At 33.6% G+C, this 25,602-nt stretch overlaps 2 long non-coding RNA genes across 9 annotated transcripts; one reads left to right on the top strand and one right to left on the bottom strand.

The window, feature by feature from the left end:
• Nucleotides 1–3,194: 3,194 nt before the first annotated feature.
• On the bottom strand, nucleotides 3,195–21,279 carry LOC102663015 (uncharacterized). Of its 7 annotated transcripts, none has more exons than XR_003263187.2 (5): nucleotides 20,786–21,279; nucleotides 20,400–20,666; nucleotides 18,357–20,289; nucleotides 18,197–18,277; nucleotides 3,195–5,866 (listed from the first exon to the last, which is right to left on the bottom strand). It is a non-coding gene; the product is annotated as an uncharacterized lncRNA (long non-coding RNA). The 7 variants fall into 7 exon arrangements; XR_003263188.2 differs by having other exon boundaries at nucleotides 18,374–20,289; XR_001383181.3 differs by lacking the exon at nucleotides 3,195–5,866 and having other exon boundaries at nucleotides 17,655–18,277; nucleotides 18,357–18,442; nucleotides 19,711–20,289.
• LOC102662930 (uncharacterized) lies at nucleotides 13,248–15,428 on the top strand. 2 transcript variants are annotated; one of them, XR_416420.4, is made up of 3 exons: nucleotides 13,248–13,848; nucleotides 14,285–14,499; nucleotides 14,988–15,428. It is a non-coding gene; the product is annotated as an uncharacterized lncRNA (long non-coding RNA). The 2 variants fall into 2 exon arrangements; XR_005886836.1 differs by having other exon boundaries at nucleotides 13,248–14,499; nucleotides 14,988–15,184; nucleotides 15,331–15,396.
• Nucleotides 21,280–25,602: the final 4,323 nt, after the last annotated feature.

Raw genomic sequence — 25,602 nt, 5'->3', positions numbered from 1 at the left:
TTCTTGGCTGGTAGGGTGATGGGTAATGAGAATGACTGATATTGGTCGAGTATTGATATTGTTGGGCTAATGGGAAATTTGGCCATGTAGGAACGCCAGCCACAACATGGGTTTCTCCCTTCTTCTTATTCTCTCCATTTGCCCCAAGCTTCCTAATCATCAAAGTAGGATAATCAAATTTGCCTCTTCTCAGACCCACTTCGATTCTTTCGCCAACGAACACTAAATCGGCAAAGCTTGAAGGCATGTAACCCACCATCTTCTCATAGTAGAACACCGGCAATGTGTCTACTATTATTGTTATCATCTCCCTCTCCATCATTGGGGGCGTAACTTGAGCTGCTAGATCCCTCCACCTTTGGGCATATTCTTTGAAAGATTCATTCTCCTTCTTACACATGTTCTGTAGCTGCATTTTATCCGGAGCCATATCAGAATTGTACTGATACTGCCTAATGAAGGCAACCATTAAGTCCTTCCAGGAATGGACCTGGGAAGATTCCAGATTGGTGTAACAGGTGATGGATGCCCCAGTAAGACTTTCCCGGAAGAAATGCATCAACAAATTTTCGTCTTTTGCATGTGCCCCCATTTTCCTGCAGTACATCTTCAAGTGATTCTTGGGGCAAGTAGTCCCCTTGTACTTATCGAAGTCCGACACCTTGAACTTTGGAGGAATGACCACGTCGGGCACTAGGCACAACTCTGCCATGTTAGCAAAAACTTAATCTCCACCTCCTTCAATGGCCCTCAGCCTTTCTTCTATATGATCAAATTTTTCACTTTCCATCGTGGAAGGAGGAACTCTTCCCATCGCAAAGTGCAAGGGTTGTGGTTTTGGGCAAAATTGAGGACCCCCCCCCCCCCCCAAAGTGTTTGGCAGGGGTACACCACCAATTGCTTGTCCTTCAGTGGCATATCCGAGGTGAGGCTCAAAGTCGACTAAAGTGTGGCAAGGTACTTCATGTGTCTCCCTCATGGGTTGAGAGACATGTGCATGATCAAATTGGGGTTGTTGGCTCTCAATGGGTATGAGAGTAAAGTTATCGACATTCTCATCAGGAGTGTATGCAACATTAGGTGGTGTATAGTTGGGAGGCAAACCATATGGTGGGAAGGAATGTTTGCTTCGGACCTGCACGAAATGGGGGTCGCCCGTACTTCCCAATGCTTCGCCTCTCTGGCCTACTATATCTGAGACTGAATGATTTACTTGATTGAGGCCAGATGGGTGAGCCGGGTCCACCTCAATGGCAGTACTTACGGCAACGACTGTAGTCGTGTTGACCTCCATCATTTTTCTCATACTCATCATGGCTTCCATCATTATGGTCATTTGCTCTTTCATGGCCTCCATGTCGGCCTTCATCTATTCTTGTACCTCTTCTATTTCACTCATCACTCTAGCTTTGGCACGCGTTCGGTAAGGGTGTCGTAAAACACATTCTTTCTTTTTTATTACAATGATTACAGTTCTGATTTCAAGGAAAGAATGCAATGAGCAATGCCACCAATGTGAACAGAAAAATAAGCATGGATGTATGTAGATGATAGATTGTTGAAGTATTGCAAATAATTTTTACACAGGACATTCAGTAGAACATAGGGTCGAATCAATTCAGATTTTCATTAAAACAACATTGTTCATTACATCTTGTCAGAGGCAAAGTGCAACTGGAAATAAAACATGGACATCAACAGTCCCTAATTTTTTAAATTACTTAGCTCAATCATGTATTGGCTGTAGCCAAAGAAGCTATGTTAAACTCGATCCATCTCTTGCCCCAACTTTGCAAGCTGGTTACCTCCATACTTGACCTTGACTTGACGAAAACCTTTTCTTAAAAGCATGTGCTTGGTTCGACCCCATAATCCAAGGAATAGAAATTTTGACTGTCAATACTTCGCCAACATATCATAGAGATGAATGGTTAGGGCATACTTATGCTATGCATGACAAATGTAACTATGAGATCGACATAAGATGCCTGAAGAAACACCCTTTCCTAGTTAACCATGTATTAGGTACCATGTTCACATGATTTTCAATCATTTTTTAAGAGAAATGAGTGTATAATCCTAACATGGTTTGCTTATAGCTATCATCATGGTACCCAACACATGTAACTAAGAATGTGGTGTAAACTTTCATTCTTCATTGTGACTTTCTTTTTGTTCTTTTTTTGTTCTTTTGTTTTTTTTTTTTGTTTTTTTCTTTTTGCAGAGGAAAACACAAGGATTATGCATAAGTGAACATAACATGCGAACGATGAAAATAAAATGTATGCAGTTGGCAAAACAAAAGCATGCTAAATTGATGGAAGCTTGCTTGTGGAGCTTCTATGGAGGCTGGATCTTTGAGCTTCAATGAGGTCCTTCAATGGTGATTTTCCACCATGGAGATGCAGTGGAAGGCAAAGGAGAAGAGGAGAGGGGAGGCACCATCCACTAGGGAATAAGCCATGGAAGAAGGAGCTTCACCACCAAGAATGTGCCTTGGATAAGAATCTTAAAGAGGATGCTTTAATGGAGGAAAAGAAAGAGAGAATGGGGGAGCACAAAATTGAAGGAATAAAAGAGGAAGAGAAATGGAACTTTGAAGTGTGTCTCATAAGACTTTCATTCATCAAAGTTACAACAAGTGTTACACATGCTTCTATTTATAGACTAGGTAGCTTCCTTGAGAAGCTTCTTTGAGAAAACTTCCTTGAGAAGCTAGAGCTTAGCTACACACACCTCTCTAATAACTAAGCTCACCTCCTTGAGAAGCTTCCTTGAGAAGATTCCTAAAGAAGCTAGAGCTTAGCTACACACACCTCTCTAATAGCTAAGCTCACCTCCTTGAGATGAGAAGCTAGAGCTTAGCTACACACCCCCTATAATAGCTAAGCTCACCCCCATTCCAAAAATACAAAAAAAAGTCCTTACTACAAAGACTACTCAAAATGCCCTGAAATACAAGGCTAAAACCCTATACTACTAGAATGACCAAAATACAAGGCCCAAAAGAAGGAAAAACCTATTCTAATATTTACAAAGAAGAATGGATCCAACCTTGACCCATGGGCTCAAAAATCTACCCTAAGGTTCATGAGAACCCTAAGGCCTTCTTTAGTAGCTCTAGCCCAATCCTCTTGGAGCCTCTTGCTCATGGCTCTGGTAATTGGTCCCTTCCTAGAGAGGATTGCATCATAAATGAAGATGTATGATAATGCAATGACTTATGCAAATGCAATGCATGAATATGATAAATGATAAATGCAGGAATGATATGTCCATTACGATGCCATAAAGAGATGCATGATGTGATTAAGGAACAAGCCAGAGTGAGTTTGTTATGTGCCGCCTAATTCAGGAACCTAATGGAAAGGATCCAAAAGTTCACTTCTAGTGATAACTCCTAAGGGTACTTTCATGTAACCTTACTGATCTCTAGAGATATCATCCTCTTAGATAATACATTGTGGTGGTAGGGACTATCAGCAACAATGCATCACCAAAAGAGGAAAACTCTAGATAAGGCTTCACTATTATCAAGTGAGTCAGAGACCCAACATGACCACAGATCGACCTCCACTCCTTATGGCTCACATAAACCTGGATATAGGGCCTAATATCTCAATGTGTGTGCGAGGTGTAGGTGCCATGTGTGCATATTTATAGGAAGATGGGCAATTGGGGCCATGGCAGCTCGCTCAGGTGAGCTGGAACTCACCCAGGCGAGCTGGTTTCTTAACATTGAAGTCTTTTGGTGGCCCAGGCGAGCCAGAGGCTAGCCTGGGCGAGCTAAGGTCTAGGAAACTCAATGAAAACACCCTTTTGCCCCTCCTTTTGGTATCTTTCGCATTCCTAATTGAAACACTGAATGGTTCCTTGCTTTGCACTATAACTGGTGTTCAACACTATATTCGACTAGCAAGGATCAAAAGATCAATGAACAATAGTCCCTGAACGAAATTAGGGTATGACACACATCAATAAGTTACAACTACTCATTAATAGCTCAAGTTTATGATGAATCTAGAACCGTGTGGTTAAAATGACCAAATTTTGATGTATCAAAGTTACTCAATGAGGAATGCCATAATCTTATTTTGAAAATTGAGGTAGTTATAGACTTTTCATGGACCTGTGATGGTTTTAATAATATAACCAATGTTGCCTAAAGTTGCTTTCATGACTTATTCATGCAGGATCCTGATACAAGTGTGTATCCAACACAAGTAATGTCGCTTATCGACAAACATCTTCTATTTTTAATAGAAAGAGAAAGTACTGAAGGTAGATGTCTTCAAGATGTTGTTAACTATCCTAATGCATATACAGTGCATGAAATCTATCATGACAAGCAAGTGCTAAGGATGTTTCATTCCAAGGAGCTCTTAATTGTGGCATAAGAGGTATGTGAAATATTTAATGTTATAATAGTATAATGGTTAGAAAACTATTTTTTTTATTGATAATTAAACAATTTTATATTGCAAGTTAGGTGCAAAGACAGTTGCACAAAGATCATCAATTGAAAAATGCTAAGATGATTATTGTGCAGCCTGCTCCACCTGTAGTGTTAATTGAATGGATTACAAAGCAAAAGGAGGACCTCAAGTGTCAAGGTTTTCGAGGAAGCAAGAATGATGCACCCTAAGCTACACAAATTTGGAATGATGAATCAACATCTTCTTAAGTATTGCAAATTGGTTCATGATTGTAACATATAATTGTTGTGATCAAACTCAATGTTTAGAACAGTGCATTTTGGGATATTATTTTGTTTTTTGTTCTCCTTTAATGTAAGTCAGTGCTCATAAACAATATAAAAAGGAAATAGGAAATACATGGCAATTTCTTATGTCCAAAATATGATCATTGCAAATTGTATAACCATTTTTAACTAAAACCTTTCTAAAATAGAAACAAAAATAACATTTTAGCCTCTGTATGAGGTTTAGTGATAGTAGTAGTAAAATGTTATATTATCGTTTACCAATCACAACAAACTAGACCAGTGAACCAAAAATATCATGGAAGAGGTGTTAGGTGTCCTGGGAGGCTATTATCAAAAGCAATTTTTAACTGAAGTTGTAATAAAATACAAACAAAAATGACATTTTAACCACACAACAGGTTTATTGTTAGTAGCAATAAACTATTATAGTATCATTCACCAATGACAAAGGATTAGAAAGCCAATTCAATCTAAACTTAATGCGCTTAAACTAATGACAACAAAGCAAATCAGTGCCCAAGAAGTATCACTAAAAAGGTGTTAGTTGTCATAGGAACCTATTATCAAAAGCAAATAGAGGTTTGCTTTGCACATGTGCTGCTAGCCTATTACCAATTGGATGGGATATCTTTATAATTTTATGGCCTGTTATTAGCCTATTTTATCAGCAATAATAAAGTAGAGTCAGTATGTTGTAAGTGTTGGCTGAAAGATGGCTATAAGTCTACCATCTACCATAAAATTGGTGTGACCAATGAAAGTTGTCAAACAAGTGTACTAATAGTTCCAATAAGTCACTTTTTGTCTTCTAACCATGGTACCATGCAAAATCGTGATTAAAAGTACAAGATTATCAATGTGGTAGACTTGGTATATGATTTTTCAAGGCTAAAAACTTATGCAATAGCTGTGTCATAGATGTCACTAATACTCAGCCAAATAGCCATCACCTCCAAACCTGACAGAGGAAAACTATCAATAACATGTGTAGGCTTCGTAATAATTTGTATAATGACTTTGAAGTTGCATCTTCAACTTCTACTGCACTACCAGACAATGAAATGCATGATCATTCCTTTGTATGTGAACACGCAAATGACCTACTTCAGCAGACATATGAAGGCTCTTCAAATGACAGTACTGAAAATGCAGGTGACAATAATTTGAAATATTATATCAAAAAAATTACACATCAAGTAATAATCATAGTTGTGCTATCGTTGGTTGTAATGCATAAACCAGTGTGAGTTTACTAGATGATGAGAATGACCTATTTGATGGTGTTCATGAATCTACTCATGACATTAGCACATGTTTTAGTCTCACAATGTAGTGGTTTTACCTTCAACAATGTTATTAATGTCAAACTAAGTAACATGTATTTTGTAGGATATATTGATCTAGGAGATGCTTCTGAAACATATGCGTATTGCCAAGTTGCTATGAGGTATCAAGAAAGGACAAGAAAAAATAGAAATCAAGCTAATGCCAAATATAGTCTTTGTTGCAGCATGGGAAGGATACAACTTCCTTTTCTCAAGAATCCTCCAATGCTTTTGCAACAACTACTATGTGATCAAGAATCACACGAAAGTAGAAATTAACAACATAATATTAGGGCTTATAATATGATGTTTGCTTTTAGCTCTCCTAGAGCCAAGATAGATACAAGTGTGCTCAGAGGAAAGGTCCAGTAATTTATAAAATTCATGGACAAGCATGTCATTTGATTGGAAGCTTATTACCAATGCCCCAAAAACCTCCAAAATTTGCCCAGCTGTATATATATGATACAAAAAATGAAATTCAAAACAAAATTGGTGCAGTAAGGTAAATTGTGTGTTTTGACTTTATTTGCATTAAATGGCTATGTGCATTTTTTTATTCAATTGTGATACCGTTAAATGAATGACTATATGCATGACATGTTTTAAACTTGTGCAAGGCAAAATATACTTGATTCACAGCTGGTCTCCAAGTTAAAAGAAATGTTTGATGAACACAATATGTTTGCTAAGTCTTTTAGGATGGCCAAAGATAGATATGATAACTTTCAGACAAAGAATCATGACCTACAATTGATAGCTGACAGAAAAAAAAGATGGAAGAATCTATAATTTGCACACAATTTTAAAGGTGGTTGCAGTTATTGTTGGTGATGCAAGTCAACCTATCAATCAAGACATTATACTTGAAAAACAAAGTGGACATTTACAAAGAATCAATGAGCTTCATCTAAGTTATCTTGGATTGCAATATCCTCCGTTGTTTCCTTATGGCGAAGATGGGTACCACAGTGATATCAAACATGGAGATATGGATGATTCTCATCAAAGAAATAGATACATACTAACTATCAGAGAGTTTTTGTGTTTTAGGCTGCAGTCCAAAAAAGATAAAGCTCAAACTTTATTGAGGTCCAAAAGATTGTTTCAACGATTTATTGTCAAGGGTTACACAATGATGGAAGCAGAACGATTATTGTTTGTCCATATGGTCATATCTTGTTGTTTTTGGATGCTGCAAGCAAGTATCCATCTCCTTCAAATATTAATGGCATCATGTCAGCTAAGATACTAAATTCTATTGAACAACCACAACTATATGATTATGCCAAGAAACAAATGATGCATGGTCCATGTGGTCATGCAAACAGAAAGTCTCCATGCATGAAAGAGGGAAAGTGTTCTAGATATTTTCCTAAAAAATGACAACCTGAAACTATTGTTGACCTAGAGGGCTATCCTATTTATAGAAGACGTAATGATGGTAAATATATTGACAAAAATGGGATAGCACTAGATACTAGATATGTGGTACCATACAAACCAAATCTGTTGTTGAAATATCAGGCATACCTTAACATAGAATGGTGAAATCAGTCAACATCCATCAAATATTTATTCAAGTACATTAATAAAGGTTATGATCGCATAATTGCGACTCTTGTACCTGCCCAAAATGATGATGGAACTACTGAACATATTGTTGATGAGATTAAGCACTGGCTTGATGGGAGTTATATTTTTCCTTGTGAAGCTTGCTGGAGAATATTTTCATTCTAAATTCACAAGAGATCACCTGTTGTTGAAAGGTTGTACTTTCATTTGCCAACAAATTCGCATAATTAATGGTCAATTGTATTCATCATTTAGAGAAGCTTGATTTGCTATGGGCTTCTTGCTTGACGATAAGGAATATATTGAGGCTTTAAGATAAGCATACCATTGGGGTTCTGGCCAATTCCTAAGAAGATTGTTTGTAACAATGCTCATATCTAATAGCATTGAGAGACCATATCATGTATTAGCTAAAACATGGAAGTGTCTAATTGATGATATTCTTCATCAACAGAGAAGGATAAGAAACATGTCAGGTAATGTATAGTAAACCTTGTATTTTTTTATTGAATGCAATTGTTGTTTAAAACTTACAAATTCAATTGTTTACTTCTATCCAAAGATTTACAGATTGAAACAGAAGAGTTATAGAATTTGGCATTGATTGAAATTGAAGAGATATTACAATCGAACAAAATATCATTAAAGGATTATCCAATTCCAAAACATGTGTTCTAGCCACATTATGTTAATATATATATATATATATATATATATATATATATATATATATATATATATATATATGCTGAACAAAATTATGACAAGGCTCAATTACAACATGATTTGCAAACATACTTTGTTTCTCTAACAGGTTGGAAAAAACTGGTGTTCTTATTCTAATATCACTATTATAGAAATAATGATGGCTCAATCATGTCGATCTAATTACATTTTTTGTAATTACAAAAACATATGAACAAAGACACATCTTTAATTTAATCATGAATGTTGTCAATAGACAAGCTGGTGGAATGTTTTTCATGTATGGATATGGAGGTACTGGGAAGACCTTTATGTGGAAGACATTAACTTCTGCATTACGTTCGAAAGGTGATATTATTTTGACAGTTGCCTCAAGTGGTATAGCCTCATTGTTATTACCCAATGACAAAATTGCACATTTGAAATTTGCTATTCCTGTGCCTGCATTAGACAACTCCACATGTAATATCGACCAAGGTACGGAACAAGCTAAACTATTAAAGGCAACCAAGTTGATTATATGGGATGAGGCTCCTATGGCTCATAAGTATTGTTTTGAAGCATTAGATAAAACATTGAATGACATCATGTGCATGTCTAATTTCGATTGTGTTCTATTTGGTGGAAAAGTTGTTGTGTTTGGAGGTGATTTCAGGCAAATTCTTTCCATCATCCCAAGAGGAAGTAGATCCAGCATATTATATGCTACTATAAATGCTTCATATCTATGCGACTACTGCACAGTTTTAAAGCTGACAAAAAACATGTGTTTGCACTCCAACCTAACAATTACAAATACACAAGAAATAAAGAGCTTTTCTCAGTGGCTGACAGATGTTGGTGATGGGAAACTAGGCAAAGGTGATGATGGGTTATATGACATAGAAATTCCATCAGAATTGTTGATTACAAACTTCACCGATCCTATGAAGTGATTGTCAGCCATACTTACCCAGATATCCAGCATAAGTATAAGGATGAGGAATTTCTCAAATCTAGAGCTAATCTAGCTTCAACAAATGAGGTCGTAGACCAAATTAATGACTACATATTAAACATCATCCCAGGTGAAGAGAAAGAATATTTCAATTATGATTCAATTGACATGAGAGATGCTGCAACAAGTGAATGTTATGAAGCTGTTACATCAGAATTTCTACAATCATTGAAGACATCAGGAATATCTAATCATAAGATAAGTCTGAAAATAGACACACCTATTATGTTGATTCGGAATTTAGATCAAGCGAAAGGCCTTTGCAACGGAACAAGGATAATTGTCTATAGAATGACCAATCATGTTATTGAAGCATGGATAATTTTGGGGCAAAAACATAGGAAGTTTGGTGTATATTCCACGAATGTCTTTATCACCATCTCAATCTCTATGGCCTTTCAAGATGACTAGAAGATAATTTCCATTTATAGTTTCATATGCCATGACAATCAATAAATCCCAAGGACAATCTCTTTAATGTGTTGGAATATATCTTCTTAAACCAGTTTTCATTCATGGCCAGCTTTATGTGGCATTCTCAAGAGTTCAAAGCAAAAGTGGATTGAAAATTCTTATTCATGATAAAGGAGGAAAACCACTAAACATAACAACCGATGTGGTTTTCAATGAAGTTCTTCAAAATTTGTAGTATGTTCTAAAACTAGATAAATGATTACTAATGACATTGAAATCTATTGATATTGATCATGAACCTTTTCCATGCAGGGTTTTTAACTACAGTGTATGTTGTAACACCTTCATCACATCAAGTTTTTGCATAATTTGTTTGATCACATCAACTTCCTATTGCATTTGATACAAGCCAAATAGTTGTAATACTCTTTCAAATTGGTTAATACATCTAACATGATCTGGAAGCTAGGCACTTGAAATACACTTCTTTGTGTTCAAGGAAGTTCTTCAAAATCTGTAGTATGTTCTAAAACTAGCTAAATAATTACTGATGACATTGAAAGCTATTGATATTGATCATGAACCTTTTCTATGCAGGGTTGTTAATTGCAGTGTATGTTGTAACACCATCACATCAAGTGTTTGCAGTATTTGTTTGATCACATCAACTTCATGTTGAATTTGATGCAAGCCAAATTGTTGTAACACTATATCAAATAGTTTAACACTGCTAACATGATGTGCAAGCTAGGCACTTGAAATACACTTCTTTGTGTTCAAGGAAGTTCTTCAAAATCTGTAGTATGTTCTAAAACTAGCTGAATAATTACTGATGACATTGAAAGCTATTGATATTGATCATGAACCTTTTCCATGCAGGATTGTTAATTGCAATGTATGTTGTAACACCTTCATCACATCAAGTTTTTGCATTATTTTTTTTATCACATCAACTTCGTGTTGTAACACTCTTTCAAATTGTTTAACACAACTAACATGATCTGCAAGCTAGGCACTTGTAATACACTTCTTTGTGTTTGTCAGTTGTCTAAACATGAGTCATTAATTACCTCTATTCCTCCTAAGATTGTAACATGTGTTTGTAGTGAATGTTTTATTGATTTGGACTTAGTTTAAGATTACATGCGTCTGTAATTTTGGAATAAGGTATTATATTGTATTTATAGTGTAATGGTTTGGTTTTACTCATTAAATAAAAGCACCACTCTTGTATGGAGCATCAGGTTTCAGTTCAAGGCTGAATGCATGTATACGTAATGCAATGTTTAACATTGGTGTCTGCAACAGATGTCATGTAAGCCAAAATTAGTTTGATTTTGTATGTAATACTCTATTGTGGATAAATGGTATCACAATGTAATGGTGCGACTTTTATTTTTGAATCATAGACATCACTTTCTAAGAGTTTAAGCTGCAAGGTATCATGATTGGAAACATATTGTTATCATAAGCAGTTTATCCATCTTTCTCAATACATCAAAGCTATTGTTGTACTGTGTATATGATGACCATTCTTGTTGATATCAATTGATTTCAAAGGCAACAAGAATTACACAATTGAATGACTTTTAAAGAAAGAACTAAGACAACAACCACAATTTTCATCCTTTCATGCTACCTTCAGCCATATTTATTTTCTATAACCACTTCAAATAAATTGCAATTTATCTTTTTAAATATCAGAGTCTTCTATTAACCAGTTACTAAAATAGTCAAAAATAGATTAATTACATATTCAAAAAAATGAATTTGACTGTTATAATAATATCTACAAACCCATATTTTCTTCCTGCAGTTGTCAATATTTACTGATGGATCTAATAGGCCTTAATTATCTCTTTCTCTATATTATACGATACCATGAAAATTCTTTTTAATTAATTCGAAACTTAATTTCAAATTGTCATATTAATGTAATTCATTGCACAAATTATTGTTATACACACTCAAAATAGTAGCAATAAACAAATAATCTCTATTAACCCATACGAATTACAAATTTGTAACAACTTTACCGATTCGTAATATGTATCAGATTCACCAAAGGAAAATTTTTTGAATTATCTAAAATGGCCTAGGTGTGCAAGTATATTGGTGGGTGCAAGAAGCAAAAGTGGCGCTACTAAATGTTTGTTCATTTTTAAAACCGCAAACATTGTTTCATTTCATGCTTTGCATTTCCAAAGCTTGCTTTGCCTTCTTCACTGACGAATGGAAACAACATCGATTTTCCCCCAAAAATGAAGTTGGAGCCTAGCTTGGATGATGAAGCTGGTCTGCCTGACATGCAACGACAGTGCCCTCCTACACCAACGCCGCTGCCTACCACTCTCAATTGGACACCTAACACGCATCGAAGTACCATGCTTGGTAAGATTCTTCGTACCAATACATGGTATTTAGGGTTTTCTATTATTTCTCACGGAGCCAACATCATATTAGCCTTTCGATTCTCTATATTTCCATTGTTTCGTTAACATAGTATATTATTTTTTGGATAATCATAACACTGTGGAATAGAAAACATAGACCTGGGCATTTAGTTTTAATTTATCAAATTTCATTACAAGTTGCCAACAATAGATTATGTTAGGCATGTTAATTGAATGGGCTAACTGTTGTTACATTATACGTTAAGTTGTTCAAGAATTAACATATTTCATGAACTTTCTTAATAAGTGATAATTTTGGGCCAAACTGTCAAAAAATCATTTCTATTTTACCAATGTCAAGGCTAGGGTGGACCACCTATTAGGTGGTCCATAGTGAACCATTATTTTTAACCGTCAGATTAATCTATTAATCATAGGATTGCTCACACCATATCTCTGCCCCTCCCCTTCCAACCACCATTCTCTATTGCTAGGAACAATTTTCAATGGCGACATTTGTTTACTCCAACGAGCTAAACATGCCAACAACCACAACATATCCACCCTTGTTAGCCATAAACACCCACAACACACTTGATTCAAATGTTGTCAAAATTAGAAGTACCCAACTGAGAACAAACAAATATGACACTAATGGGAAGGGTATAGTAGATCTGACACCCTCTTCGGATAAATGCTCCCTTCCCTAGAGCCTGACAATGATGCCAAACACGTGACGTGAATCATGATCACCTTTTTTTTTGTTACACTTATTCTTTAGTCTCTCTGCTTCCTCCGATGAGGTCGTGGCAAAGACAGTGCTGAAGCGCTACGAAGGGCTTCTGATGCTTCAAAAAAAAGTGATAAAGGGATAAGGTGCATGGTACTACGAGTCTGGTGCCATTGTTTCTTTCTCGAGTTTGGAACATCCAAAGTTTCAAGCTTTTCTCGCACAGGTTGGTTTGGTGGTGATTTTTTTGAGGGAATTTAACGATACGAGGTTGGATGTGAGATTCAAGGATGCTAAGGTTGAGTTTGAAGCAAACATCAGAAGAAGAAGGAAAGGGGGGAAGGTTATAAGGAAGAAAAGAGAAAAAAGTTGCCATCGGAAATTGCCTATGATGGCAAGGAACGATCACCGGAAAATTTATGGAAGGAGATTGAAGTATCTAGTGTGAACCGTCGTATAATAACTATTTAATCTAACGGCTAACAATTTTGTCCAAAGTAGGTGGTCCACTGTAGTTTTGGTCATTCATATTAAACTCATTTTACACATTATTTTCACCTATATCCAGAAAATAACTCAAATTTAAAAAACTAAAAACAGGTGCAGGCTTCGGTGGACCAATTCTTTTCTTTGTGTGTGATGGACAAAGAAAAAATAATCGAGTATGATAAGTAGTACTGGTATTTTGATTTTTTTTTAATATGGTGATTTATTTAGTATTCATATAGTCATTGATGGTTATTAATGAATGCAAAAGACTTTAATGTCCTTGATGAAATGTAATGACTTTTTTGTCTATAATAAAGAGAAGCATGATCTATTGTTTATGTTAATGGATCAAGTTCGTTGAATCTTATCGATCTTAGGTTTGGGTTGCCTACGAAGGTTCATTTTCTCATTTAAATGGTTTGAAAGATGTAGTTGGTGTCTGCGCCCCTGTTTGGATCTTCCTATATCCTTTGTTGTGTTCTTGAATTTTGAAGGTATGTCTCCTTATATTTCTATAATGCACCATCATAAAACAAGTTTTGATTATTTTCCTGCGCCCTTCATAATATCTTAGTTCGGGTCATCCATGCCCCTTGTAGATATGGATGGAAAATATAGTTATTTTTTTGGGTTCCCTTTGTTGATTATATTTTATTTTCTATTAAACCCATACAAGGTTTGGTTGCAATTATGGTTTTGGTCCAATGCTAATATGAATGGATTAAAATATTGTTGTAGGAATGGATGATGCATCCTATGTCTAGTTTACTAGTGGTCGATACTGGTTAATTTGGGTTATGGTCCTGGTAGTTCTGTTGGGTGCTAAAATAATTTGATACCAGTTAGGATAATGTTAGGTGATTATAAAGTCGGTAAATTTAAAAATATGTGGGTGGAAATGTTCTCACATTAGGGGAAATTTGTTTGCAGGAATAAAGACTACTTCACGTTGTGAAGGATTTCATGGTCACCTTGGGAAATTTGTGAGTTCAAAATAGGTTGGTCTGAATTTTTTTGAACAATTTGTGAGTCATTTTTGGTACAGGGAATTTGAAGCGGATTTTGACTCGGACTATGATAATGTGGTTTTACAAATCATTTTGCGATCACTTGAGCATTCAATAGCGAAGCAATTTACGAAAGAGGTATTCCTTTTGTGTTAGGCTTGTTTTGTAAAGAGCAACATCGTTAATGAGAATTAGAGATTGTCATGAGACCCCAATGTTCTAAATATTTTCTGTGTCTAAGTATTGTAATAATGGAACAATTTTCCATGTGTTTTTTTCCATCATCTGTTGAGTTTGGATGTTCTTGCTTGAGAATGGAATCTTTTGGGGTTCCTTATAAGCACATAGTGATTGTGTTGATTGAGCTTGATTTTGTTCAGTTTCCAAAATGACTTGTGTTGGATCGATAGGCCAAAAATGCTAGAAAATGTATTCATCAAAGGTTCAAAAATGGATCCACTCATTAGGATTCGAATTTAATAGCAAGGCATGCTAAGTTGCATTTATATTTAGAGAAGTTGCTCAGTTGTGTTATTGTCATGATGAAGATTATAATCTAATTGTCGATGTTATTAGTGAAGAACTTGTGAATCTAAAGTTGAAACATGGTTCAAATGATGTTGTAGATGACGAGAATACCGAATCGGTGAATGTATCAATTGAGGATCCTATCGTTGCCAAACCTAAAGGATGTGATCCAAATATGCACTCTAGTGCTAGAACTTTTAAGTGGAATATCAAATGCCACAACTGTGGTGGTTATATGGTCACAATAGACATTCATAGAGCAAATACCCAAGGTTCGCAACCAGTTGGTCAAATGGTTAGTATATTTATTTTTGCTTCCATTCATATGGTAGTACTGAATATTTAGTTTTTCATTCCCTGATTGTAACACATATGCATTAGTATACTATACTTTTAAGGATATGGAAACTTATATTGGGCCATCTTGTTTTCCACCACCAGAGAATGCAGGGACATCTTTGAATTAACATGGAGCAATATTTATTCACTGTAGACATGAAATGTAGGATATTTTTTGTTGGTTAGTTTATATTGCAAATGTTCATTATGTTGTTTAGATTTTTGAATCATAGTATCTATCTGACTTTAATTTAACTATTTATTGTGTCATTGTTGCGATGAAATACAATAGGCCTTAGAAGGGTTATACAATGATTGTCTTCATTTGGCACATTTGCATTGCGTGTAAATATAATAGGCCTAAATATCCAAATACTATTACACTATGTTAGATAGTTCACTAAAGAGTTAGATGCAATGTTTATATTCAGAAAGCTATAATAATCCATAAAATAATAGGGTCTTCCAATATAGGTCACAAAAAATGGCCCATAACCTATTACATGCCAATGCAAATAATTACTTCAAACCCCAGAGAAGTGTGTCTTGATATTTGTTTTGCATTATGCACCATCATAGTGTGAGTGAAGAAAATTTTCTAAGTTAGAAAAATTTCTTCAGAGGCAAAACACTATGTTTCAATCGATTATAGAGTGGTCATAATCGATTACAACAAGTTGTCTGAAACTTAAAGAGTTAAGTCTCGTATCAGTTTAATCAATTATGGTAGTATTTTAATCGATTACACTGTTGTTTGAGACAATGACTGATTTTTCAGGAGTCTCTCCTTTAATTAATTACCAAGTGGATTAATTGATTACTTCTCTCTCGTTTAAGTTGTTTAGAGGTGAACAAGAACACTTTAATCGATTACTTAGGTCATCTAATCGATTACATTGTTCTTGAGTTGTTTTGCATATGTTGGATGAACACTTTAATAGATTACTTGGATAATCTAATCGATTACTTCATTGAAATAATTGATTACCTTATAGATTTAATCGATTACATACGGTTATAATTGTTTTCTCTATAAATAACCAGCTGGTGTTCACATCTAAACAATCTAAAAAAAGAGATAATTAGAGAATACTCAATACATCTTGAAAATCACTTCTTAGCCTCAGGATGAGAAAGATTTCGTGCTTTCAATAGTGAATGAGAGAAGAGAAGAAAAAAGCTTTATAGTAACTCACAACTTCTTAATATCTTTTCTTGAAAGTGAGTTGTGTCTTTTAAGTAGAATGAGAACAATTTTTCAATCCAACAAGGTTTTTGTAGAAAGATTGGTTAGGTTGTATCTCTTCTACTTGGTTTTTTCATGTGTATGATTTTTACATTGTCTTGTGTTTATGCATGAATTTTTTACAACATGCTAGAATATGATTTTCTAATTTGGGCTAAGAGTAGGGTTCCCTTAGGCTTATATTCAGAGAGGGTCCTAGTGTTGGATGCCTTAGTCTCTTTTCTAGGGTGGAAATTGTAGATTGATTATGCTTGCTTGTAAGAATTCTTGATGCATAGTGGAAATCTAATTCAGGTTGTGGATTAGATAATTGGATTAACTTTTCTAAAAATAGAGAGTGAATTAGTATAAAAGATTATGTTTTTTCTCTTGTTCATATCTTTCTCTCATTCAAGGTTTAATCAACCCATTCAAGTTTTTATCAAGGTTTTAAAGATTCAAGTTGTATGATTGTGAAAGAAAGAAAGTTAATGAAGGATCATGTGTAAGGAATGATTGATTAAGTATTGATTACGTTTGATTCATATTTGCTTTGTGATACGATCCGCATAGAAAAGTTTTTTGCTGCTACTTTGTTTTTAAAAGTACATTGTGTTTTTGAAAACCAATTCACCCCCCCCCCCCCCACCTTGGTTTATTGAGTTCCACCATCTTTTTTTAGTAAGGTGCATAACAACATCGATTTTCACCAAAACCGATGTTGTATGGTGCATTACAACATCGGTTCTTCCAAAACCGATGTTGTTTTTGCATATATATATATTTTTTAATATTTTGTCTATTTTGTAACTAATCCAAACCTGCAAACTGAAAATAGAACCAATCCAGGTAGTACAAAATATTATATTCAAACTATTATTAAATAATTACTATCAAATAAAAGAAATACTTAAAGTAATGAAACAATAATCTCAATACGTAAAATCATCTATAACCTAAGCTGATTAAACATAACTCTACAATTTTAAAATTCCTTAAACACCTAATGTTTCATTTTTAATTCTTAGAAAACATTTTGTCCGTTGAATGCGAATTGCCTTTATTCTCTTTGTACAAATCAAGCTATATGATAAATATGTTCATTGTGTCAGTAGTATACTTTAAATATAAAAAAAAAAAAAAGACCAGGAAAGCAGGGAAGAAGGGTAAACTCATCACTTTAAGACAAAAAACAACATCCTTAAGAACTAAGAAGGACAATCTCATTTGATTTACTAGTTTTCACATCCTCCAACAAAAGTCTTTGAGTTTGAAACGGAACATAAACAAAGCAAAATATAAGTGCCACTCTTCCTTTTTAAATGGAAACAAAGCTGAAGAGACCACAAGAAGAAACCAATAGATAACAAACTAGAGATAGAGTGAAGTTAGATATAGAAAACAACAGGAAACCTTAATTCAAAATGCACACAATTATGGTGTGTTTGTTTGTTGTGAGGGGGTCGCAAGAACTAGCAAACTTGCACCATCAGATCTAACAACCCATTGTAAGAATAATTGTAAGCAATATGACAGTATGATAACACCTATATCATGTTGACCTTGAATACGAAAATTCATAAAATTTAGATTATAAGCAAGCCATCAAAGCAGCAGGTATTTTCATTTTTTTAGACATCACATATTTATATTAATTTTCAAGACAACTTGTATTACACAAAATGGATTCAATGAACAAGTTTCATTTGAGATAATCAAGTACCACAACTCATGGATAAATACCTTGTAAAGAGGAACTTTTAAGACGTCAACACCAACTTTACAGACTGCAGGAGACATTGCCAATATAGCATTTGCTCCAAGCTAAAACAACAAAAGGTTGCATTAGAATAATATGAGCCACATTCAAAATGCAAATTTTCAAACATAATCAGCTAAGCACCTTTTGCTTGCACTAACCGCGTTCATTAATAGTTCCATCAAGTTGTTGAACCATTAAGTTATTAGTAGAAGTCTGTTGAGTTGGGTCTTGCTCATCGTCACAAAAAGCAACATAAAAGTTAGATCGAGCCAAATAACCTTTAGCAAGTCCTAGCTTGAGCAAGTGAGAAATTTTTTAGTTAACATCATTACTGTAAAAGTTATTTGAGAACTATACGTGAAAACTATCTAAATTTCATGAAAAAAATCATGGAATATATAAGCTATATGAGAAACCTTATCCAAATTATTTAAGAAAACATATGCATCACATATCTTAGTTAAAAAATTGCACTTGTCAAGATTCAAGATAGTTAGATTCGCAAACTTCTGGAAAGAAAATAAAGGAAAAAAGAAATGAGTGAGTAGATTTATAGTGAATTTAATAATAATAATAATAATAATAATAATAATAATAATAATAATAATAATAATATCCATATTCATATTAATATTAATATAATATTAGTATTAATATTAACAGTTAATTTTATCACTGATTTTATTTATAGAATTACAATTGATCAAGAATGTCAAATAATGAAATTGAAGAACAAAAAGTTATAAAATAAATATTAAAGAAAAATCAGCAAACAAAATAAGAAAACATTTCACAGTGCCAACCAAATTGGAAATTCATATTGGACCTATTAAACAATAAATGGGAACAATCAAACCAAATTTCTATTAAGAAACTCATAAATTAAAACTAAAATATTATAATTTATACACAAAACATATATTGTGAAACCTAATTAAGTGAAATAAACATGACTCCAATCAAAGGTAGCATTTGGCGCACAAACATAATGGAATAATAATGTTCTATTCCCCCTTTTTTAGTGGAATAAAAATTGAGATGTTTAACCTATGTAGTCTTAATACCATTATGCATAAGTTATGCTTCATCTTATTTTAATTTGTTTTCCTAATGCTACCCAAGTGATGTTTTTTATAATATCAATAAAAATACTATCCAATCAATAACTTTATAGTTCTTGGCATGCCATTACCACTAAATCACTAGTCAAAACTCCATTGCCCACAATTCAGTACAAAAAAAGAAAGGGCATGAGATAATTCGAGAAGATAAATTGCACAATTAGAGAAGGAAAAATATGTTCCTATATAGAAAACTATAAAACACCAACTATATAATTTTTAAGCCTATATCCAGCAACTTGCCATCGAAAAGATATCATATCATATACAAAGAGTACTAGAAAACGCCATTATTTTAGTTATGAGAAATTTCCAGTAACAAGCATCATCACAATTTTACCCAAACATGTAAAAGTAAATTCGTATCAACTCACTTTGAACATATGACATTTGGTGGTGTTAGTACCATCCCAAGCAAATATAATCCACTCATCTTTAGTTGTCTTGCAAAAATGAAGGATCTAAATGTGAATAAGAAAGTAAAAGTATGAAAAAGGATGAGCATCTCGATGTGGTAAAAACTAAAAAGTAAAACTCAGATCTTATAAAAAGCTCATACATTTGAATTAATGGTGTCAATTTTTTTATTTTTCTACATCTATTAATTGATACATAGATTCAAAGTTCAGAGATGAAATAATTGTTTGAAATGCTTTGAAAATAACCAACCAAATATGACCCTAATCATCAACATAAATAAATAAAAAAAGGTTTCACCTAGCTATTATCATAGAATTGGAATCAGCAAACATCCTAAAGGCACTATAAATAGCTAAATGAAACCAAATCAAAGTCTAAACCAAGCATAAATACACAGGAATTGTGCAGGAGAAAATTGTTAAAGTAAGCAGAAACCTCGATAAGGAATTAGCCAATCCTAACAAGGTTGGGGTGGTTACACCATCTACATTGCTCGTGGACGCTTCCTCCTTCAAGGCAATATTTTGCAACCCCTGCATAACAACACATAAACCTGATTTAAAAAAGAGAAAATTCCATAGAGAATAATAGCATTGTGAAGTTGGATCCTATCTATCCTATGAGCGTGTTATTAGAAAGAAACCTTGAGGCACGCTAAAGCAAAGCACGCAAATGCGTTCAAAGTAGGAGGAGATTTTGGCACTGCGGTTTCGATCGACTTTATCAAGTGTAATTGCCACCAATTGGAGACATGTGGCTGCATGGATAAATTGATTGAGCCGATAGTGAAGCCTTTTCTTGGAGAAATGACTAACATACACTCTGTTCTTTGCATGGAAGTTGTTTACATTTTGATCCCAAAGAATAGGGGACTAGAAAACCCTTGCAGCATTCATAGAACACCTTCCACCTTTCATCAATTAAAAAATTGGATGCAGAAACACACAATTGAATTGCCACGTTTATTAAAAGAAAATGAAAATTAAATTCAAGAGTCAAATCAAGAATGAGTGAGTGAGAGAGGCATACGAGTTCACATTCATTTGTTCTGGAGGAGGAGATTGGCACTGCAAAATGAAATTCATTGTCCAAGGGAGCGTAGATTCTTCGGATTAAGCTTCGGGGAATTTGTGACTCTATCCCCATTTTCTTCTGCCAGTGAACACTCATGCTTTGTTGTTGGGAAGAGAGGAAACGAGGAAAATAAAAGAAGCTCTGGAACCTCACCGTCAGTGTGAGCTCTATTCCCAGTGGTGTGGTCCAGCTGCCGGATCTCGTAGTCCAGCTCCGGAAATGAAAACGATGACATCATGGCTTCGAATCCCGGCAAGAACCATCGCGACGAATTTGCGTGGCCTCGAATCCTGACAGTGCTGCATCGAAATACATACAATAAGATAGTGAGGAGAGTGAGAGTGAGGAGTTGAACCGTTGCGGAGAGCAAGAGAGTGAGAGCGACACTGAAATGAGAGTGAGAGTGAGAGTGAGTGGGTCAGAGAAGACAGAGAGACATATTCAATAAAAGGAAAAACACAATGTTGGTTCTTACAAAAATGGACGTTAACATTAAAACCCAACATTGTTTATTAAAAAAGTGATGTTAACTTGGCGATGTTAACATTGGTTTTAGAAAAATTGATGTTAAATAACAAAATTTGTTTATTAACAAAAATGTCACTGTCTTTTTGTTAACATCGATTTGATCAAAAATTGATGTTAAAGTAACAATGTTGAAAACATTCTTTCTAGTAGTGATGACTTTTTGAAATAGATGCTAGTACTGGTTTAATGGAGGCAATCTCTTTAACTATGGATTTGAAACCAACCTTTAGGTCTTCAATAACCACATCTGATACTACCCACAAAATGTTGACTATGACTTTATCCGATGACTTCATTTCACTTGCCAGTTTGTCAATCTTTGTGTTCATGTTCTATAAGAGACAAAAAAAAAATCAGTTTCAGCAAAATTTGTTATGGTTTTATTAACACTTTCATTCATAGTGAGTAAAAATCACAGGCACTCACCTTAACTGTCATGGCAAGGTCTATCACAGCGAGGTATGTTCTTTCTACGAAAATCATGGTAGCAAAGTTTTGATCCTTTGGATTGCTAGACGAGTCCTACATACCATGTAAGCAACATACTATCAAACTTAACATAAGATACTATTTTAAAAATAATTATGACAATGGTGGGTCTTGTTTACATATGAAAAGACTCAAACCAAACCCTAATATGAAGTCAAATAGGTGACATAGTTAAATGTTATGTATCTCATGCCTTCTAAATCAATAGGTGACATTGTTGACACAAACCTCCAGTTTCATAGGTCGATCTTAGCCAACAATAAAAGTAAAATACATAACTTCAAATTTTTAATATTTCTTTCAAGATGAAACCAAAAATGTTGTGTGTTGCATACCTATGACACCCTCAATAGAATAAACACCTTAGTTGGACTATGAATGATCTCTAGGGGTGAACTATTAACATTACATTTGGGTAAACGATTTAGCCTTTTATATTGTAAGTATTGTTCACAATGTGTTTAGACAATCTTTCAAGTGGGTCCACAAACACATCAACCATAGTTAGGCATTTATTGTTAGTCATGTTAGAAATGGAATGATCTAGACATCTCTTAGTTTTGGTGAAAACAAAAAATATACATTTGTGTTAACAATTTGTTGAATCTAAGTCAACAGGTTTGATGACTGGATGCAACACCAGGTGAGACTTATCCATTAGTGGATATCTCATCTACTGAAAGCAAGAACTACTCATCCAATACATCCAAACACCGAATGGAATATGCACATTTATTTGAATTATCAATTTATGCCAGTTTATATGATTCTATTAAAAAGGAATATATCTGTGAATCAATATTATATTTCCTTTTATAAGTCTAACGACCATATTGAGTTATGAATGACAAATATGGAAAGTTGTGATCATATCAAATAAAAACGCACAGTATCAACTTATTCCAAGAAACAATATCAAGTTGCACAACAGTCATACCACAATTACAAGTCTCTCTCTATAAATATGACATCTAGGATTGAAGAACGATGATGAGCGTGTACAGAAAAACAAGAATCATGAAACAAGAAACAAGAGAAAAGAAAAGCATTTGTCGAGAAATACAATGAGCTTAAGAGAGTCCATCCTTTGTGATATACAAAATACTTGTGATAGATTAGAACTTCATTGTAAATTCACTCTTTGAGTGTTATAAAGAATCTTTGATTTTAGGGTAAATAGTCATTTTTATTCCTGAATGTGTAATTCGCTGACAAATGTATCCCTGAAAGATGAAAAATACATAATTTAGTCCTCGAAAATGTAAAAAGTGCAACAAATATATCTGGTCGCTAACTTCCATTTGTCATTGTTAATAAAATAGCCTACATGGCACAGAGGGGCGAATTATGATTGTCAACGAGACCGTCTCTAATTGCCAATATAGGGACATATTTTTCATATATTATTTTCTTGACTTTTCTTCTTCCCACTCTCTAGGAATAGAAATGGGTAAATAGTCACTTTTATCCTTAAATGTGTAATTCACTAACAAATGTGTCCCTAAAAGATGAAAATACAAAATTTAATCCCCAAAAAGTGTAAAAAGTGAGACAAATATATTTGTCCATCAACGTTAATAAAATAACCAAGATTCAAAGAAGTGAAGTGTGAGATATATTTATCTTTTATTTATAGTAGATTGTGACTAATTATTATAATTTGAAAAAATTTGTAGTGATTGGTACATTGTTACAATCTTTATGTTGGTAAACTAGTACAATGTTTATTTTGGATAATTTCTATTGTGACAGACAAATTATGGTTGATAATTAATATTATCGTAATTATTATGTTTGTTTTAAATTATGTTTGCCAATATATTTTTTAAGTAATTATTGTAATGTTATGCTTGTAACAATAAAAAAAAATGGTGAAAATTTATCCTAAAATTATATTTTACCCTTAAATGAAACAAAATTTTTGGTCTAACAAATTAGTCAAATAGAAACATACTGATATTTAGGTCTCATAAAAAATTACTGACATTTTCATTCAATAACGATAACTTATTGACATTTTGATCTAATGGAACACACTGACATTTAGGTCCAAAAAAATTATTGACATTTTCCTCCAATAAAAAAATATTGACATTTTTATCCAACAAAAAATTACTGATATTTACGTCCAAAAATGGTTTCTTACTGATATTTTTGTCCAATCTAGTCAGCATGGTCACGTTGACAATCATTTCAGTGACAAATTCATCCCTCTGTGTCACGTAGACTATTTTATTAATGCTGACAGACAGAAGTTAATGGTCGTATATATTTGTCACACTTTTTTACACTTTCACGGACTAAATTTTGTATTTTTCATCTTTCAGGGACGCATTTGTCAACAAATTACACATCCAGGGATAAAATGGCTATTTACCCTAAAATCAAAGATTCTTTATAACACTCAAAGAGTGAATTTACATCATTAGATGATAGTCCACCTGTACTTAAGAAAATTTATCTTAGTCACTGGACAAGGACTTTCAATAAACTTGTCTATTAAATAAGCATATTTCATTTGAAAAGTATTTATAATTTAACTAACATACTATTTAATCCTTCTTCTAATGTGATTTATTGTATTTCAAGTCATACCGCAAGTAGGGGGGAAACAAGCTAGGTCAGGCCAAGTTGGCTAGGCCTGGCCTTGGCCTGAATTAAAAAAGCTTGGCTTGGCCTATTTACCTGTCATAAGATTTTTTATTTAGACTTGACCTGACCTATTTAATAGTCTGACTTGGCTTACGAGCCTATTAAGTATTAAAAATCCTATTTTACAATAAATATTATATATAAAGTGAATGTAATGACTATATATACTATGGAATTTTGAGAATTTGTAAAGTACTTTTTTAAATTTAATATAAAGAAAGACACATACTTCCCTTTTAATTTGTGTGTGTAAAAAAACAAGTTAAAATTAATTAGAGCACTCTAATATGAGATTAAAATTCACTAATCACAATTACTCAAGTAAGAATTATAATTGGAGCACTTTAAGTATTCAACAAAATAAGCAAGCTAAGTAAAATACCATAAGTTCCATTTGATAATCTACTCGTAATGTCAAATACTAAAATAAATAAGAAATAAGAACCAAGGAAAGTTAAACACAAAGAAGAAGAAACTTTTTAATTCCCAAGTCATCTCCCAAACATGAAGCAACGAGCCTGTGTATCATCAAATCTTCAATGTGATTTCTTGAAGTTGTTCATCCACCTTCATTTTGAGGGTGGAAATTTTATTAGAATATAAATATTTTTTATCTTATTTTATTAAAAGATTTTGTCTTATTTTATTTTATTTATTTTTTAAAAAAAGATTTATTTATGTCTTTTAAGTTTTAATATATATATATATATATATATATATATATATATATATATATATATATATATATATATATATATTAAATGGGCCAGCTTAATAGGCCTAACAAATATTTTTTAAAGCTTGAGTCTGACCTTTTTATTTAAATAGGATTTTCTAAAATCCTAAGCTTGACCTTTATAATAAAAAAATCAAGCCAAACCAGGCCAAAGGTCCCTAATAGGTAGCTTGGCCTATTTCCATCCCTAACCACAAGTAATCAAGATTGGGTTATACGAAGATAGGTTACCTAATTTGTGAACTGCACAACATTTTTTATTTCCAAAATAACATGTATTTGGTATATAGCAAAAATAATAACAAGAAAGCTATAATATGTTCTTTCAAGTACTTGAATATTATAGAATGTTTAAAGAAGTACAACA

This window comes from Glycine max, chromosome 10, assembly GCF_000004515.6.
Source record: "Glycine max cultivar Williams 82 chromosome 10, Glycine_max_v4.0, whole genome shotgun sequence".
NCBI lineage: Eukaryota > Viridiplantae > Streptophyta > Magnoliopsida > Fabales > Fabaceae > Glycine > Glycine max.
This window is presented reverse-complemented; position numbering and strand designations above follow the sequence as displayed.